This window comes from Symphalangus syndactylus, chromosome 14, assembly GCF_028878055.3.
Source record: "Symphalangus syndactylus isolate Jambi chromosome 14, NHGRI_mSymSyn1-v2.1_pri, whole genome shotgun sequence".
Taxonomy (NCBI): Eukaryota; Metazoa; Chordata; class Mammalia; order Primates; family Hylobatidae; genus Symphalangus; species Symphalangus syndactylus.
Window position 1 is genome coordinate 75,779,678 of NC_072436.2, and position 9,631 is coordinate 75,789,308.

Sequence of the window (9,631 nt, forward strand, 5' to 3'; positions counted from 1 at the left end):
GAACTCCTGAGCTCAAGAAAGATCTACCCTCCTCGGCTTCCCAAAGTGCTGGGATAACAGGCATGAGCCACCACTCCTGGCCTACCCAATGGAGACTATTTTTAAAAGATAGTTTTGACTGGGTGCGGTGGCTCACGCCTGCAATCCCAGCACTTTGGGAGGCTGAGGCAGGCGGTTCCCGAGGTTAGGAGATCGAGACCATCCTGGCCAACATGGTGAAACTTCTTCTCTACTAAAAATGGAAAAATTAGCTGGGCATGGTGGCACGCGCCTGTAGTCCCAGCTACTCGAGAGGCTGAGGCAGGAGAATCGCTTGAACCCGGGAGACCGAGGTTGCAGTGGGCCAAGATTGCATCACAGCACTTCACCCTGGGTGACAGAATGAGAGTCCATCTCAGAAAAAAAAAAAAAAAGATAGTTTATGGACTTACAAAAATCTTTTTTTTGTCCTAGCAGAATTCCCATTTTCCTTCCTTCCTTCCTTCCTTCCTTCCTTCCTTCCTTCCTTCCTTCCTTCCTTTCATTCCCTCCCTCCCTCCCTCTCTCTCTCTTTCTTTTTTCTTTTTTTTTCCTGAGACAGCGTCTCACTCTTTCGCCCAGGCTGGAGTACAGTGGTGCAGTCTCGGCTCACTGCAACCTCCGCCTCCTGGGTTCAAGCGATTCTCCCGCCTCAGCCTCCCGAGCGTCTAGGATTACAGGCACTCACCACAATGCCTGGCTAATTTTCTTTTGTATTTTTGGTAGAGACGGGGTTTCACCATGTTGGCCAGGCTGGTCTCGAACTCCTGATCTCAAGTGATCCACCTGCCTTGGCCTCCCAAAGTGCTGGGATTACAGGTGTGAGCCACTGTGCCCAGGCCAGTTTTCCCATGTTCTAAACATTCCTTTTAATGCTTTTCAGGAAAGGGACAAACTCTGAGCAAACTAAAACTACAGAGTTAATTAGAGTATGTTAGAAAATCTGTTTTCATCCTTGGGATTTTATTAGAGCTACTTCCCATTTCATCCAAGCTAAATAAGAGATATAGTGCTAGTTTCTTCTTCTTCTTCTTCTTTCTTCTTTCTTCTTCTTCTTCCTCTTCTTCTTCTTCTTCTTCTTCTTCTTCTTCTTCTTCTTCTTCTTCTTCTTCTTCTTCTTCTTCTTCTTCTTCTTTCTTCTTTCTTCTTCTTCTTCCTCTTCCTCTTCCTCTTCTTCTTCTTCTTCTTCTTCTCCTTCTCCTTCTCCTTCTCCTTCTTCTTTCTTCTTCCTCTTCTTCTTCCCCTTCCCCTTCCCCTTCCCCTTCTCCTTCTCCTTCTGCTTCTCCTTCTCCTTCTCCTTTCTTCTTCTTCTTTTTTAGACAGTGTCTGGCTCTGTCACCCAGACTGGAGTGCAGTGGTGCGATCTCAGCTCACTGCAACCTCTGCTTCCCGAGTTCAAGCCATTCTCTTGCCTCAGCCTCCCAAGTAGCTGGGATTATGGGCACCCACCACTATGCCTGGCTAATTTTTGTATTTTTAGTAGAGACGGGGTTTTGCCATGTTGGCCAGGCTAGTCTTGAACTTCTGACCTCAGACGATCCATCCGCCTCGGCCTCCCAAAGTGCTGGGATTACAGGCGTGAGCCACCGTGCCCAGCCTAGTTGCCTCTTCTTAATGTTTACCAGACTCTCAGTCTGACATTTAGAAGATCCCAACTCACATAATTGCTACTCATCAACATTTATATAGTTTAAAAATAATTTCAAGGTAGTGAAAAAAAGATTTGAGCAAGATAACTGATGCCACAAGAAAAAAGTGTCAGTAAAAGAATAACATTTCCTAAATCTTACAGAAGAAAATGGTTAATATCATATAGATGGCCAATACCTAGGCAGTCCCAACAGTCCCTGGATTTATAAGAGTAGGATCCCTTTCCTACTTTCCACTCCTTCTCTCCCCTGGTTTTGAACAAAGTGAACAAAAGTTAGGGGTAATTCTAGATAAAATCTTCCTTCAGAGATGCTCTGCTAGGCTTGGTATAATTCCCACTTCCTCACCTCGCCCAACACATACATCCAGCTGCACAGTACATTCTTAGATTTCTTACATTCAGGATAAGAAAGTGAATTGGGGAGGAAGATATCTCTCTATCACTCCTTCCTTCCTTCCTTCCTTCCTTCCTTCCTTCCTTCCTTCCTTCCTTCCTTCCTTTATTTCTTTCTTTCTCTTTCTTTTTTTTGACAGAGTTTCACTCTTGTTGCCCAGGCTGGAGCACAATGGCAATGGCGTGATCTCAGCTCACCACAACTACCACCTCCCAGGTTCAAGCGATTCTCCTGCCTCAGCCTCCCGAGTAGCTGGGTTACAGGCATGGGCCACCATGCCTGGCTAATTTTGTATTTTTAGTAGAGACGGGGTTTCTCCATGTTGGTCAGGCTGGTCTCGAACTCCTGACCTCAGGTGATCTGCCACCTCAGCCTCCAAAAGTGCTGGGATTACAGGCATGAGCCACTGTGCCCGGCCTTTATCACTTCTTTCATATATTCCCTAGTTATCACAATGCTCAGAATGGCACCTAATAAATAGTAATTCACTCTGAGACAGGGAAAATTTCAGGATTTGTAGGCTCTAACATCTATACGATGTGGTTTGGGTCCTCTGAAGAAAAATAACACTGATTATTAGTGTAAAATTTCCAGGACCTTTCTTGGGGTGTATACAGGACCCATACAAGCAAAGGGATCTCAAGTTTATATTTCATTAACTATATTATAAAATTACCTGTCCAGTGGTATTCAGAATATTATCTCTTGAAGAGTCAGGATTTAATTCACAAAGGCTACCTGTTTTTCATATACCGATTGGCTTCAAAATGTCTACGTGACAGCACATTACACAGACAAAGGACTAAGAAGACCATATTCTCCTAGCAGTGCTGCCAATCTGCCACAACTTATTAAAAACCTCAATGGGAACAGAGAAATCAATAGGTGCAAGCTCATAAAAGCCAATAAAAAATTAGCTATTAATACTACTCTGGGCACACTGCCTATGGGGTAGCCCTGCTCCACAAGGAGCAGCATAAAAAATTAGCTAATGGGGCCAGATGTACACAAAACAAAATTTCTAATGCAACCTGTACTGACTTGTTAGTAATAAGCAGAGGCAACAACACAATCAAGCATTCAGATGACCAGAGGCACAAATTTAGTCAAACTCTTAAAAAGTTTGGCAAGAGAAAGAAATAAAGGGAATTCAAATTGGAAAAAGGAAAGTCAGATTGTCCCTCTTTGCAGAAGACATAATCTTATATACAGAAAAATCTAAAGACTCCACCAAAAAAAAAAGCTTGGAACTGATTCTTAGAACAAATTCAAGGTCAGGTGCAGTGGCTCATGCCTGTAATCCCAGCACTTTGGGAGGCTGAGGCGCCTGGATCACTTGAGTCCAGGAGTTCAAGACCAGCCTGGGCAACATGGCAAAACCCTGTCTCTACAAAAAAATGCAAAAGTTAGCCAGACATGGTGGCACATGCCTGTAGTCCCAGCTACTTGGGAGGCTGAGGAAGGAGGATCATTTGAGCCCAGGATGCAGAGGTTGCAGTGAGCCAAGAAGATGGCGCCATTGCATTCCAGCCTGGGTGACAGAGCAAGACTCCATCTCAAAACAAACAAACAAACAAACAAACAAAACAGATTAGCCTGGTGTGGTGGCGCACACCTGTAATCCCAGCTATTCTGGAGGCTGAGGCAGGAGAATGGCTTGAACCGGGAGGCAGAGGCTGCAGTGAGCCAAGATCATGCCACTGCACTCCAGCCTGGGCGACAGAGAGAGATCCTGTCTCACGAAAAAAAAAAAAAAAGAAAAAAATGAAAGAAAGAAAGAAATGAAGTTTCCTCAAAACTCCCTAAATTGAAAAAAGGTCCAAATAGAATTCCAGGCTGGGCACAGTGGTTCACGCCTGTAATCCCAGGACTTTGGGAGGCTGAAGCTGGAGGATCACCTGAACCCAGGAGTTTAAGACCAGCCTGGGCAACATAGGGAGCCCCTGTCTCGACAAATAATAAAAAAATGAATTAGCCAGGCATGGTGGCGTGCACCTATGGTCCAAGCTACTCGGGAGGCTGAGATGGGAGGATTGCTTGAGCACAGGAGGTCGAGGCTACAGTGAGCAGTGATCACATCACTGCACTCCAGCCTGGGTGACAGAGTGATACCCTGTCTCAAAATAAAACACAGAATTCCAAGACTCTTTACCTGCATCGTATGCAGCAGTGGCTCCACCATGGTGTTCTGGTAACCTTGCATATATCCACATAGGACACAGCTGAATCAAAGTCTTGGCAGAACACCTTGTGATCTTTCTGGAACACAAGCTGACAGGAGGTTTGTGAGGAGCTGTAACAAAGCTATTTCCCACTAACCTCCCTATCTTCCCTGGAAGATATCGGCCTGGAAAGCTGTCATCAGGTAGTTTCTTTTTTTATTTGAGTTTTTTCGTTTGTTTGTTTGTTTGTTTTTTGAGACAGAGTCTCACTCTGTTGCCCTGGTTGGACTGCAGTGGTGAGATCTTGGCTCACTGCAGCCTCTGCCTCCTGGGTTCAAGCGATTCTCATGCCTCAGCCTCCTGAGGAGCTGGGATCACAGGCACCCGCCACTATGCCCGGCTAATTTTCTTATTTTTAGTAGAGAGCGTTTTGCCATGTTGGCCAGGCTGGTCTTGAACTCCTGTCCTCAAGTGATCCACCTGCCTTGGCCTCCCAAAGTGCTGTGATTACAGGCATGAGCCACCGTGCCTGGCCACCATAGTTTCTTATAGCCTTCTGGATTTTGATGAAGCAGCTTTCTGTCTCACCCACTTAGGGCACAGCTGCAGGCCATAAAAATCACTCTGCTGTAGTCTGGAATGGGCCCCTCAGTGACAGGGTGTCATATCATTTGTGTTGTAGTCATTTAGCTCTTTGTTTTAGTGTTGCCCTGCTCAAAGGCCATGGGGAGCTGGCACCCTTGGCTACCCTTCCTTTCACTGTCTTTGTAAGTAATAAACTGTCTGAATCTAAAAAGTGCTTGTTGTAGAGTCTGTCAGGCCTAGACTTGCCTTGTGCTTGACATGCATTTCCCCTGCTGTCCAGGTGGTTAGAAAGGCCAAGAACTTGTGGGAAGAGAGAGTGTGGAAAAGTTTTCCTGGGGCAAATCAGAGTGTGTCCTCCAATTTTCAGAACCAGAACACCCTTATTTTCTTCCTCCAAACCTACCTCCACTCACAGTCCTTTAATGTTTTTATATTGGTGGGATTTGATTAAAAAGAGCAACAAATAAATAGGCAAATGACATGAACAAACAATTGACAATCATGGAAATGCAAAGAACTATTAAATACTTAAAATATTTAATATATTTAATTGCACTAGTAATGAAAATGTGAAGACTAAAATTAACAAAGTGCTGGCAAGAGTCAGGGAGCAAGCAGGTACCACCTTTCAGGAAAGCAAATTGGCAATATGTAGAAAGAGCTTTAAAAATGTTTATTCCTGGCTGGGCACAGTGGCTCATGCCTGTAATCCCAGCACTTTGGGAGGCCGAGGCGGGTGGATCACCTGAGGTCAGGAGTTTGAGACCAGCCTGACCAATATGGTGAAACCCTGTCTCTACTAAAAATGCAAAAGTTAGCCGGGTGTGGTGGCGGGTACCTGTAATCCCAGCTACTTGGGAGGCTGACACAGGAGAATCGCTTGAACCTGGGAGGTGGAGGTTGCAGTGAGCTGAGATCGTGCCATTGCACTCCAGCCTGAGCAACAAGAGCGAGACTCCATCTCAAAAAAAAAAAAAAAAAAAAGATTTTTGCCTATAGTCATCCTGTTATGGTAGCAAATACTAAGTCTTATTCTAACTATTTTTTGTTGGATGCATATATATTTAAAATTGTTATATCCTTTTGCTGAATTGACCCCTTTATCATTATATAATGACCTTCTTTTTCTCTTCTTGTAAGTTTTGTCTTGATATCTATTTTGTCTGATAGAAGTACAGCAACTCCTGCTCTTTTTTTTGTTTCCATTGGCATGGAATATATTTTCCCGTCCCTTTATTTTCAGTCTATGTGTGTCTTTATAGGTGAAGCATGTTTCTTGTAGGCAATAGATCATTGACTCTTGTTTTTTAATCCATTCATACACTCTATGTCCTTTGATTGGATAGTTTTGTCGTTTACATTCAATGCTATTATTGATAAGTAAGGATTTACTCCTGCCGTTTTGTTATTTGTTGACTAGCTGTTTTGTGTCTTTCTCTTTCCTTCCTTCCTTCCTGTCATCTTTTTTAGTAAAGGTGAGTTTCTTTGGTGGTATGATTCAGTTTCTTGCTTTTTATTTTTTCGTATTCATTGCATGTTTTTGATTTGAGGTTACCATGAGGCTTGTAAATACTATCTTATAACCCATAATTTTAACCTGATAACAACAACACTGCATAAACAAACAAACAAAAAGAAAACTAACAAAAACTCTACAGTTCAACTTCATCCCCTCATTTTTTAACTTTTTATTGTTTCTATTTATATCTTATTGTATTGCCTATGTCTTGAAAAGTTACTGTAGTTATTATTTTTTATTGGTTCATCATTTAGTCTTTCTACTTAGGATAAGAGTAGTTTACATACCACAGTTACAGTGTTATAGTGTTTTTCTGTGTACTTACTATTAAATATTACTAGTGATTTTTTTACCTTCAGATGAGCCCTAATAAAAGCAATAGCTCACTAATGTCCTTTGGTTCTTGATCAAAATACTCCCTTTAGCTTTTTTCGTAGGACAGGTCTGGCATTGAATAAAAACCCTCAGCTTTTCTTTGTCTGGGGAAGTTTTTATTTCTCCTTCATGTTTGAAGAATATTTTCACCAGATAAACTATTCTAGGGTAAAAGTGTTTTTTTTCCCCTCAGGACTTTAAATATATCATGCCACTCTCTCCTGGCCTGTAAGGTTTCCACTGAAAATCTGCTTCCGGATGTAGTGGAGCTCCATTGTATGTTATTTGTTTCTTTTCTCCTGCTGCCTTTAGGGTCCTTTATCCTTGATCTTTGGGAGTTTGATTATTAAATGCCTTGGGGTAGTCTTCTTTGGGTTAAATCTGCTTGGTGTTCTATAACCTTCTTGTACTTGGATATTGGTATCTTTCTCTAGGCTTGGAATGTTCTCTGTTATTATCCCTTTGGGTAAATTCTCTATCCCTATCTCTTTCTCTACCTCCTCTTTAAGGCCGATAGCTCTTAGATTTGCCCTTTTGAGGCTATTTTCTAGATCTTGTAGGTGTGCATTATTGTTTTTTATTCTTTTTTCTTCTGTCTCCTCATATAGCCTGTCTTCAAGGTCACTAATTCTTTCTTCTGCTTGATCAATTCTGCTATTAAAAGACTCATGCATTCTTCAATATGCCAATTGCATTTTTCAGCTCCAGAATTTCTACTTGATTCTTTTAAATTATTTCAATATCTTTGTTAAACTTATGTGGTAGAATTCTGAATTCCTACTCTGTGTTATCTTGATTCTCTGAGTTTCCTTAGAATTGGTCCCTGGTTCCTTATTTCATTCATTTGGTGAGGTCATGTTTTCCTGGATGGTCTTGATGTTTGTGGATGTTTGTCTGTGTCCGGGCATTGAAGCATTAGGTGTTTATTACAGTCTTTGCAGTCTGGGCTTGTTTCTACCTGTCCTTCTTAGGAAGGCTGTCCAGGTATTTGAAAGGACTTGGGTGTTATGATCTAAGCCATATCTGCATTAGGAGATACACCCCCAGCCCAAAAATGCTGTGGTTCTTGCAGACTCATAGAGGTACTGCCTTGATGTTCTTAGATAAGATCTGGAAAATTTCTCTGGATTACCAGGCAGAGACTTTTATCTTCTCACAAATAGAGTCTCTTTCTCCTCTCTCTCTCTGTTCTGAGCTGCTTGGAGCTGGGGGTGGGGCGACACAAGCACCCCTGTGGCCACCATCACTGGGATTGTTCTGGGTCAGACCTGAAGCCGGCACAACACAACACTGGATCTTGCCCAAGGCCCTCTGTAACCACCACATGGCTACCATCTATGTTCACTCAAGGCCCTGAGGCTCTACAATCAGCAGGTGGCAAAGCCAGCCAGGCATGTGTCCTTTCTTTCTGGGCAGTAAGTTCCCCCAGGCCCTGGGTAGGTCCATAGGTGCTATCTGGGAGCCAGAGACTGGAGTCGAAAACCTTAGAAATCTACCTGGTGTTTTAGTGTACTGTGGCTGAACTGGCACTCAAACTGCAAGACAAAGTCCTTCCCACTCTTCCCTCCCCTTTCCACAGGCAGAGGAGGCTCACCCCATGGCCACCACCATCACAGGCCCACAGGGAGTACTGCCAAGCTACTGCTGATGCTTCCTTAAGGCCCAAGGGCTCTTCAGTCAACTCTTGGTGAATGCTGTCTGGACTGGGACTCACTCTTCAGGGTAGTGGACTCCCCTTTGGCCCAGGCCAGGCCCAGAAATGCCATCTAAGAGCCAAGGCCTGAAATTGGGGACCCTAAGGAGCCCACTTCGTGCTCTATCCCCTATAGCCAAGATGGTACATAAGGTGCAAGACAAAGTCCTCTTTCCTTTTCCCTCCACTTTTCTCAAGTAGGAGTCTCTCCCTAAGCTACTATAGCTGGGAATGTACTGAGTCTCACCTAAAACTGGCAAGTCTCAGAGTCTCACCCAAGGCCCATGGTGTACAACCTGGGTATTGCTGCTTGTTATTCAGGGCCCAGGGTCTCTTTAGTCAGCAGGTGATAGGTCCTGCCGGGACTGGGTCCTACCTTCAAGGCAGCAGGTTCCACTCTGGCCCAGGATGTGTCTAGAAATGTTGTCTGGGAGGTCGGGCCTGGAAAGGGGTCCTTGTGACCCTGACCAGTGCCCTATCCTACTGTGACTGAGCTAGTATCCAAGATGCAAGACAAAGTACAAAGTCCTCTTTTCTCGCTCCTCTCCTCAAGCAGATGGAAGGGGTCTCTTTTTAAGCTGTGAGCTGTGCAGCCTGGGGTAGGAATAGGGGTGGCACAAGCACTCCCTTGGCCACCCTGGCTATTGTCTCAGTAGGTTGTGGGCTCCCCTGGTCCACTGGCTCTGAGCCCAGTTCAGCACTAGGACTTGCCTAGCAGTTGTAGTCCTTGTGGCCTAGACTGCCTTTCGAGTTTATTTAGGGCCTCAGAGTACTCTAGCCCACAGTGGTGAGGCTTGAAAGAATTCAAGTTCCAGCTGCTGGGATGGGCATTTCCCCTCTGGCTAGAGCTGGTTTAAATATTCTCTCCGTTAGTGGGCGTCAGCTGATTTCAGCCTGTTCTGGCTTTCTGCTGTGACAGGGCACCACTGAGTTCAATGCAATGTCTTGCAATTGCTGTGCTCTCTCTCTCCCAAGCACACAACATGGCCACTGCCAGGGGATGGGGAAGGGGTGGCATCGGCAGTGCAAAACTGTCTCTTACCTTCTTCAATGCCTCTTTTAATGATATTAATACCAAGTAGCGTGAGTGCTCACCTGATTTTGTTTTTTATGAATGTGCTTGTTCTGTGTGTTGATAGTTGTTAAATTAGTTTCCTTGTAGCAGGAGGAGAGGGAGAAAATTGGTGGAGCCATTTGTTCTGCAGTCTTGCTCTGTCCCACTCCCTAATAACAA